The sequence below is a fragment of the Cervus elaphus genome, chromosome 5 (assembly GCF_910594005.1).
Source record: "Cervus elaphus chromosome 5, mCerEla1.1, whole genome shotgun sequence".
In the NCBI taxonomy this organism is placed as follows: Eukaryota; Metazoa; Chordata; class Mammalia; order Artiodactyla; family Cervidae; genus Cervus; species Cervus elaphus.
Window position 1 is genome coordinate 130445162 of NC_057819.1, and position 10931 is coordinate 130456092.

Below are 10931 nucleotides of genomic sequence, written 5' to 3' on the forward strand. Positions count from 1 at the left end.
CACTGTCTGCAGAAGGCGGGTTATCACAGACCTTCCTGGTCCAGATGTCACTGAGTGATTCCTCAAGGACAAGGGTGTGCATGAACAACAGTGTCGAGAAGGGACCCAGAGGGTTCAGGAGCCACTTCTGCATTGGGGTTGGCATTTCTCTTTTCTTAAAACGTCTAGTATTTATTTATTTGTTTAGTTTTGGCTGCACCGAGCCATTGTTGCTGGGCAGGCTTCTCTCTAGAGGCAGTGAGTGGGAGCTACCCTCTGGGGCACGTGGGCTTCGCTAGTTGTGGCCCCCGGGCCCTAGAGCACAAGCTCAGTAGTTGCGGCACGCAGACGCAGTAGCTCCGCGGCGCGTGGGATCGTCCCAGACCAGGGATCGAACTCGTGTCTCCTGCCTTGGTGTGTGCACTGTCGCGTCCGTTTTGTCCTTCTCTGCCACCCCATGGACTGTAGCCTGTCAGGCTCCTCTGTCCATGGGGATTCTCCAGGCGAGAGCACTGGAGTGGGTTGCCCTGCCCTCCTCCAGGGGATCTTCCTGACCCAGGGGTCGAACCTGCATCTCTGATGTCTCCTGCATTGACAAGGGGGTTCTTTACCGCTAGACCACCGGGGATGCCCTGGGGTTGGCCTTTCTATTGAAGGCAATACCAGAGAGTTAGGAACCATCACAAACAAACCCCCTCTCAATGGACTAGGGACCAGAAAATAAGAAGCTTGTGATGGAGACGAGTCCATCCTGGAGGAGATGGCAAAACCAAGTGCCTCCTACTTTCTACGGCTCGCGTTCTGCTTCTGTCCTGGGGGGCCCCTGGGGTGGTCACAGTCCATACTGATGATCTTCCCTCTTCCTTGGGGTAGCTGGGGAGTCTGAAGAGTCTTTTCACATCTTTCTTCAAAACCAAGACAGCCTAGAAAGTGTCAAACGTATCACTATTTTTTAAAGTCAATTTTTCTCAGAAGGAAAATTTAAAATACATGAATAATAAACAACAAGATCCTACTGTATAGCACAGGGAACCATATTCAATATCTTGTGATAAACCATAGTGGAAAAGTATATGAAAAAGAATACATATGTATATACATGTATATAAAACTGAGTCATCTTGTGGCACAGAAGAAATTAGCAGAACCTTGTAAATCAACTATACTTCAATAAAATTGACACATATACACTGTTGATACTACACATAAAATAATTAATAAGAGCATCCCCTATAGCACAGGGAACTCTGCTTAACGCACTGTGGTGGCCTGAATGGGGAAGAAGTCCGAAAGGGAGATGTATGTGTACGCATGGCTGATTCACTTTGTTGTACGGCAGAAATTAACACAACATTGTAAAGTAATAAAAATTAATTAAAAAATATATGAACAACACGATTTGGTTGAGTCTCCGAAAATAATTCTCAGAAAACAAAGCTATCGCCATCGAACAGCTCACGTGACCAATAGGCTTGTGTCCTTGGTCCTCTGGCTTCCTGTTTCCGTCCCATCTGGTCTGGGGCGTCTTTATGCCTTAGAGACAAGTTTGCCTAAACTCCCTGCTCTGATTAAAGTTCCATGTGACAGGCATTTTTTTTGTTGTTTTGTTTCAAATATATATATTCCTCAGCATCTGTCCTCTGAAGACAGGGTTAGGGTTTCGAGGCAAGAACATGTTCTTTGCCTGTTGATCCAGCATTTGTAACTAACATATTTTTATCTTGGCTTCTCACTTTCACTGCTGTCTGGATCACTCTCCAAAAAAATGTGTCCCCTTCTTCTGAGCATTTTCTATCTTGAGTCTACAGGGACTTAGATTAAGTGTTGCAGTAAAGTCCCATCCCCCGTGACTATATTCCACAGAACACCAATACCCTGTAAACTGGTATTTCACGTTTCACCTAATAGTACACCTCCCAGGACTCACATTCTCAGGGAAGCACTTTGGGAAACGCTGAAGTGACGCAATATTTTGGGAAACACAGAGGCAGCGTTGCCTTGGAATATTGGAGAAGGTTTCGAAGAGAAGTGACCTTTTATCTGGATCTTGAAGTTAGAACTCAGCCAGAAACTCAGCTAGAGAAAGAAGCTAAAGGCACGCTGCTCTGGACTGAGCTAAAATGTGGACAACTCAAAGGACTTGGCGTGTTTGGGGAGCTCTGGAATATGCATCAGGGAGGGGATCTGTGCGTGAGAGGTGGAGCAGAGAGGAGGAACGTTTGGAACCAGAGCTTGACCTGTCTTTAATACTGTGTTGATTTCTTTGGCGTGTCCCTCCAGGTCACTTTCCCCCTCGTCCTCCATGTTCTTGGGAGGATATCAATGGGTTCCTTCGGCCCCTGGCTTCTGGTTGGATCCACCCCATGGAGAGACTTGGTAGGAGACTGGGAAAAGGGAAGAGAGGGAAGTCCGAGTTTTTGCTCTCCTGACTCCCTCCATGAGAACGGAGGGGTGTCCATCTTGGGATGGATGTTTTTCCCAATGGAAAGTCATGGGCCCTCTAAATCTGGTCAACTCGACATGTCCTTTAAAGATCAGGTGGCTGCTGCTTCTCCTCATCATTTGGGGTCTAGAAATTCAAACCCTGGGTTTCTGCACTGTCTCCGGTGAGTCTCCTATAACCACACCTTTGTAAATGTTGCTGTGTAGACAAAGCCTTCTAAAATTGTCCTTTTTCAAATGTGTCATCTACTTCCTGCTAATGCAGGAGACGAAGCTTCTATCCCTGGCTTGGGAAGATCCCCTGGAGAAGGAAATGGCAACCCATTCCAGTACTCTTGCCTGGAGAATCCCATGGACGGAGGAGCCTGGTGGGATACAGTCCACGGGGTCACAAAGAGTCAGACATGACTGAGCTACTAGATAACAAAAACAACTTCCTGTTGTGCATAAATATGTTGCTAATGACTCAGCATATAGCATAGACAAAAGAGAACAAAGGGAATTTTTAGTCAGGGTATGGTATTACCTCGCTTATGTTAACAAGGAACCATTAATCGTCCCAGAGTCAGATCCCATTTATCTTGTTAAGAAAGAAGCGTGTATATCATATATCACAACTTTGTTTTCTAAATAGCTGGATAACTGAATTTCAATATAATTTATTTTTTATAACAGTGTATATTTCAAGCTATGCCTTTAAACATACAATTCTTAGAAAAAAGTCTTCAATAAATTTCCAAAAGAGTTCATGGTACACAAATTGTTAAGAACCTCTGCTCATTCATAGACATTCATTCAATAAAATCTAGCAATGGATAGATCTCAGGGACATCTCTTTCTAGAAAAAAAAAAAACCAAAAACAAAAAAAAAAACAACAACCCAGTTACTAGAAAGCCTGAATAGTTTCTGTGTGTAGAGCTTCTGGACTGAAGCTCTTTAGTTCAATGTGTTGACTATATCTAACTTATCTTAAATATTTGATCTAATTCTAATTTTTTTTCTAATTCTTTGTGTGTTTCCTAAAAGTATTTCCTATTTACTGTTTGTTTCTCAAATGTTAAGAGAGAAACTTGTCATTGGTGACCTAATTTTAATTTTCATTAGGTAAACTTAGAAGAGGCTTCGCAAGTGGCACAGTGGTAAAGAACCCACCTGCCCATGCAGTAGATGCAGGAGACACAGGTTCCATCCCTGGGTCAGGAAGATGCCCTGGAGGAGGAAATGGCAACCTGCTCCAGTGTTCTTGCCTGGGAAATCCCATGGACAGAGGAGCCTGGCGGGCTGCCGCCCGTGGGGTTGCAGAGAGTCGGACACCACTGAGTGACTGAGCAGGCACAAACTCATGAGAAGTAACCCACAACGCGGTGTCTCACTTCTGAAACATCCAATGAGAAGCTGCCAACTTCTTCATGGTTGTTTATTTTGGTCCCAATACACTGTCCATGTTCTGGTTGAATATCTTGCCAAATTCCCTCCAATTTATTGCAAAACCAGTTGGCAGAACAATGAGGAAATACGGTTGGGCCAATTTTTGGGCAATTGATGGTACCGCCTTTTTCCCCCACCCTCACTTTCCACTAATCCCCCAAGTTTCTTCCAGATCTCACCGTTCTTGACAAGAATAGAACACCTTGGCATGCCGTAAACATGAAAGAAATATGGTCTTCACCCCACTCTTCCACCCCCTTCTGCTTCCTATCTTGCCTCAAAACCCACATCCTCCGATTTCTACTCCTCTCAGTACAGAGAAGGGTCAACCTAGCACTGCAACATCCAGAGTGAGTCTCATTTGGGAAACAGGTGATTGTTATCTTACCAACAAAGGAAGAGGGGATTTCACCCTCTTTCCATCAAGGGCAGTCTTTCACAAAGCAGGGAACCCGGCTGACTCCCTGTGTGGCTGACGGACGTGGGAGGAGTTGTCTTGCAGAGCCTACTGAGATCAGAACTAGGAAGTGTCTTCAGAGCCTGTCGACATGCAAAGCTGTTTTGTAAGACGATGATGCCTTTCTAACATAGACCTTAATGCTCTTTCATATAGACTCCCTGTATGTCTCATTGCATTTCCAGGACAAAGCAAGGAGCTGAGATTCCTTGCTTCCATTTCTGGGCTTCCCTGGTGGCTCAGTCGGTAAAGAATCCACCTCCAATGCAGGAGATGCAGGTTTGATCCCTGAATTGGGATCCCCTGGAGAAGGACATGGCAACCCATTCCAGTATTCTTCCCTGAAGAATCCCATGGACAGAGGAGTCTTGTGGGCCATGGTCCCCAGGACAGCCCAGAGTCAGACATGCCTGGAGCAGCTTGGCACGCACACACCTTAGCATCATACGGGCTTCCGAGGTGGCACAGTGGTAAAGAATCTGCCTGCCAGTGCAGGAGTCGCAGAAGACAAGAGTTAGATCTCTGGTTCAGGAAGATCCCCCGGAGTAGGAAATGGCAGTCTACTCCCATATTCTTGCCTGGAAAATCCCATGGACAGAGGAGCCTGGTGGGCTACAGTCCGTGGGGTCACAGAGAGCTGGAGATGACTGACTAGGCACACACATACACCTTAGCATCCTAAGTGATGTAGTAGGAGACTTAGAGCAGAGAAACAATAGCTTACTACCTCACCCAGGTATGTAGGACATATTCAGATTACCAGAGGGTGCCCCAGTCACCTGAAGGGACGTTTGGTATCAGGAAGTGGCTGATTTGACATCAAGTCTCCAGGTCAGGCAGACCTCGGAGTCACTGGGACTTCAGACTTCCTAGGCCCTGTCTCTGGTTTGTGCAGTTCTGTTCCCTGGGGCAGAGAGCAGAGGCGGTGTGGGAAGAAGGGGACTGCGGCAACCAGAGCCGTGGGTGGTGGTTCCAGTTCCCCTTGTCCAGCCAGGCAGGCACCGGGACTGGACAGCAGATGGGCTAGCCTGCAGCTGGGAATTAGGTGGGGAGATCTATGGTTTATCCAGTAGCCATGTAAGGATGTGACAGTTGGACCATAAAGAAGGCTGAGCCCTGAAGAACTGATGCTTTCAAACTGCGGTGCTGGAGAAAGTCCCTTGGACTGCAAGGAGATCCAACCAGTCCATCCTAAAGGAAATCAACCCTGAATATTCATCGGAAGGACTGATGCTGAAGCTGAAGCTCCAATACTTTGGCCACCTGAGGTGAAGAGCCTGCTCATTGGAAAAGACCGTGATGCTGGGAAAGACTGAAGGCAGGAGAAGAAGGGGGCAACAGAGGATGAGATGGTTGGATGGCATCATCGACTCAGTGGACATGAGTTTGCGCAAACTCTGGGAGATTGCAAAGGGCAGGGAAACCTGGAGCGCTGCAGTTCATGAGGTCACAAAGAGTCAGACAGGACTGAGCGACTGAATGTAACATAGCATAAAACTGACAGAATGTCTGAAGGACCACTCCAGTATCATTTCCATGTAGCGCCATCTGCGTATTGGTCTAGAGAAATGCTCACACCCATTTATGGCTCCTGTTTCTGGAACTGTAAGGACAGAGAGGTTCTTAATAATATAAATCTACAGATGCATGAGCTCATCAGATGATTATGGAGCGTCTACTCTATGCTACCCACCATGGAGGGTCTGAGGATACAAAGATGAACCAGGTAAAGAAGAATCTGCCTCCAGGGGACTCAGGTATTAATAAGTGGGTGCTGTAGAGCATTCAGTTCAGTTCAGTTCAGTCGCTCAGTCGTGTCCGACTCCTTGTGACCGCATGAATCGCAGCACACCAGGCCTCCCTGTCCATCACCAACTCCCAGAGTTTACTCAAACTCATGTCCATTAGAACCACTTAAAAAAATTTTTTTTTTCTGGCAGAGTGGAAACAAAGTTGAGGGATTGGTAACTTAACTAGGATGAATCAGGGACACGCATCTCTAAGTGCTGACATAAGGATGGGAGCTCCGAGGACATCAAGGGGCTGGGGGGCGAGGAAGCAACATGACCACAAGCCCAGAGGGATAAAGCAGCCTGGTGCAGAGGAGAAATCGGGAAGCAGAGCAGAGAAACTCAGGGTCTTCATCAGAGCAGAAGTTTCAACCTCCTTCTCTGCCCACACGTCCTACTCAGGAAGCAGCCTGACCGACTCGGGTTTCCCCTGTTTCCCTCCTTCCTCCTCTGTTCTCTGATATTAGCAGTCATCGTCACGATCCTGGACAGCAACCAAAGGAAGAGGCAAACACAGCTTTAAACCCTGCGGGGAGAGTCAGTTCTTGGTTAACTGAGAGCAGAGAGCTCCATGAATAGTTTCAGTTTACTCATGAAGGGCAGGACCCAGGACCTTGGGCATCGGCCTTTATTTCAAGGACCAGTTCATATTTCCTTGCGTGTTTCCAAGGCAGAGAGGGCCTGTGGGCACCCTTGGCGTCGTTGTCACACGTGAGAGAGAGGGAGGGACCCACAGCATCTCGATAGGAGAGGCAGAGCGTGAGACGTGGGTCCTCCAGGTGACCTCGCGGCTGGAGTCTGCTGTTTCCAGGAAACGGCCTGTGACTGAAGCCACAGGAGCAGTCTCCTCTCAGCCCCCCACCCCCAGAGAACCTCTGGCTTCCACCTGACCAACCTTGACCCCCGGTGTGCAAATACTGGTCAGTGTGGGAAAGGCCTAGGGCATCGATTGCTTCCTCCTCGTCACCCCACTGCCCGCCCCCCACCCCCGGTGTCCGCGCTCCCAGAATGGGCCCTGCTTGTTTGGTTGGAGGAGGTCAGAGCCCTGATGAAGAATGAGAGGAATTCGATAAGTGGCAGCGGGGGGCCGTGTGGGGAGGGGGAAGGTCCGGAACGCGGGGAGGAGGGAGCACCAGCCCGCCACCTTGCCTTGTGCCCCCCGTCTCTCTGGGGCTTTGAGAGTGGCAGAAGGCCTGTCATTCTAAGTGTTTGGTGTTTCAAAAAATGATCTATGGAATATGGGGTCTTTTTCCCAAAGAGAAAAAATATTTTTGAGAGTATTGTTGTACCTCAAGGAGCTGGAACCAATGATGCAGGGTTGACTGTAATTAGTTAAAGGCCCCTGTTTGCTCCGGTCGTTTTTCTCCCCCAATATCGCTGTGAACCCCATCAGTCCATCTGAAGCTGTGAAGAACCCACTGAAGCCTGTGCTGGATTCCAGTCCTGATGTGCCTTTACATAGCTTGTGACTGTCTCCACCTCGCTATTGCAAGTCAACTGTACTTCAATAAACAAACAAACAAAAATTAAACAAAAGGAAAGAAAAGAAGGCCCTGAAGAGTACAAATGATGGAGGGAAGTGAGATGGGCTACGAACAGCAGTGTTGAAAACTGCATACTTTCATGGTCTCTCCTTGGATGGCCGCTGGGTTTGGGGTATATATAACACAAGTATTCTTTCAGATTCTTTTCCCTTAAAGGTTGTTATGAAATACTGAGTAGACTTCTCTGTGCTATACCTTAGGTCCTTGTTGGTAATCTATTTTCTACAAAGTCATGTGCGTATGTTAATCCCAACCTCCTAGCGGATCCCTCTCCCTTGATCTCTTTTCTTCTGGACACGTCTCCCTGTCCTCTGAGCAGTATTCTGGCTAGTCGAGATCCTTACCTCTATGGGAGAACACGGTCGAACTGGTTATCTCGTGGTCGAATGTCAGCAACTCACTCTGCTCAAATTAGCAACTCTGTTAGCCTCTGGAAATGGAATTCTGGAAGAAAAAATACAACTTAGTACACTATTCCAATAGGGGAGCCCTAGGCGTGATGATATCAGAGGAAGAAAGTATTTTTGGCTATGGGCCGCTTTCATTTCTCTTCAAATTGTTGTGTATATGCAGTCACCGACTCTAAATAGCTGGGCTTCCCTGGTGGCTCAGCGGGAAAGAATCTGCCTGCAATGCAGGAGAGGTGGGTTCGATCCTTGGGTCAGGAAGATCCCGTGGAGAAGAAGTAAATGGCAACCCACTCCAGTATTCTTGCCTGGAAAATCCCAAGGACAGAGGAGCCTGGAGGGCTACAGTCCAAGGGGGCGCCAAAGAGTCGGACACAATGGAGCAACTAAACAACAGCAACTCTTGAAAGGGGAGTGAAAGTGAAAGTCGCTCCGACGTGTCTGACTCTTTGCGACCCCGGAGTCCATGGGATTCTCTAGGCCAGAACACTGGCATGGGTGGCCTTTCCCTTCTCCAGGGGATCTTCTGAACCCAGGGATCAAATCCAGGTCTCTCATATTGCAGGCGGATTCTTTATCATCTGAGCCACAGGGGAAGCCCAAGAATACTGGAGTGGGTAGCCTATCCCTTCTCCAGCGAATCTTCCCGACCCAGGAATTGAACTGGAGTCTCCTGCACTGCAGTTGGGTTCTTTACCAACTGAGCTATCAGAAAAGCCCACAACAACTCCAACAACTCTTCATACCTACTTTATTGACGCTTATGTTCTGAGCAACTTATTATATAAACTTCCTTGAAAACACACCAGGATGTTTAACAGAATGGAGTCCTCAAGATGACATCACATTGGTCTAACTCTAAACCCTTGAATATCTTGGAAAGGATATCTCCTTTGGACTGACTTGGAATGTCCATGATGTAAAGCTGCTAAGCTGAAAACCAGTTGAGTTTCCTGGAATTAAATATGATTTGCCTTCCTGGTGTCTTATTAGCAATCTCCCAGCCCTCTTTGATACAGAATCTCAGTCTATAGATGAGGTGAATTGCTTTCTGGCTTTGAGCCCAGCAGAAGGAAGGAAGGTGGCACCTTTCTGATTAGGGGATGAAAAGTCTAAGGAGGTCCAGGAGCCTGTCTCCCCTCCCCCCACCCCAACTATTCTCTAAGAAAAAGACTAGGACCGGCATTGTCAGAGATGAACCACAATCTGTTTTCATCTCCCCAGACCTCCCCCCATCTTTTGTGATTCTTTTTAGAGAAAGAAAACTACCCTTCAAAAGCTCTGCCCCGTCAGTTTTCCCTGCCTACCATGTGTTAAGATGTGGTACATGTATGCAGTGGGATAGTACTCAGTCATTAAAAAGACCGGATCTGAGTCAGTTCTAGTGAGAGGGATGAACCCAGAGCCTGATACACAGGGTGAAGGAAGTCAGAAAGAGAAAAGCAAATACTGTATATTAACACATATATATGGAATCTAGAAAGGTGGTGCCCATTTGCAGGGAAGGAATGGAGATGTGGATGCAGAGAGTGGACACAGTCGGGGAGGGAGAGAGTGGGGTGAATGGAGAGAGCAGCACCAATATATACACATTACCATGTGTGAAATGGATAGGTGGTGAGAAGCTGCCATATAGCCCAGGGATCTTAGCTCGTTTCTTGGTGATGACCTCCAGGGTGGGATGGGGGGAGGGGAGGGAGACTCAAGGGGGAGGGGATATATGTTTAATCATAACTGATTTGATTTGTTGATGGCAGGAACCAACACAACATTGTAAAAATAAAAAACAAAAAAACAAAATCAACCCTACCAAAAAAAAATGTTAATAAGATACTCTTTCTTAGGATTGTCATGTTAGGACGTTGGTTAATAAAACATATGGTTAATGAAAACTTACAATTTTGATTTTTTTTTTAACTTGGGAGTAACACAAATATGGTTCTAATAGTTTTCTAAGACAGTCCCCAAATAGTCTCAGCATCAGTAAAGAATGTGAGCAGATCATATACTTTTCAGACTAAAAATACACTGAATATCTATTTGCTGGTGTTGAAGTCACACTGCTTGCTTGTTGTGAGAACACGGAAAGTATGTTTCCGAGACTGATAGTGACAGAGCAGTTACTGATGTATTTTAGATGCTTTCCAACTGTCTGTAATTTGTCCTTGTTAAAGAGATGTGGCCACTGGAATTCCTTTGGTGATGATGCTGTAGCGGAGGTGTAATATGCGTTCAGAGCTCTGCATGAAAAGCACATGTATGGGCATTGCTGGTGGCTCAGTGGTAATGACTCCGCCTGCTGATGCAGGAGACACGGGCTGGGTCCCCGATCCGGGAAGATCACACGCCGAGGAGCAGCTAAGCCTCATCACAGCCGCGGAGCCTGTGCTCTCGAGCCCGGGAGCCGCGACTGCTGAGTCGGACTTGCTGAGTGCTGCAAGCGCGGAGCCCAGGTACTACAGCTACTGAAGCCGTGTGTCCCAGAGCCCCTGCTCTGCAAGGAGCAGCCGCTGCCACGAGAAGCTGACGCCCCGGCGACCAGAGTGTCGCCCCTGCTCACCGCGACTAGAGAAAGCCTGTGTGCAGCAAGGAAGACTGCACACAGCCAAAACCAAATAAACAAGTACATGAAATCATTCACGGCTTCCCTGGTGGCTCAGTTGGTAAGGAATCCGCCTGCAGTGCGGGAGACCCTGGTTCAATTCCTGGGTCGGGAAGATTCACTGGAGAAGGGATAGGCTACCCACTCCAGTCTTCTTGGGCTTGCCCGGTGGCTCAGCTGGTAAAGAATCCACCTGCAATGCAGGAGACCTGAGTTTGATCCCTGGGTTCGGAAGATCCCCTGGACGAAGGGAAAGGCTATCCACTCCAGTATTCTGGCCT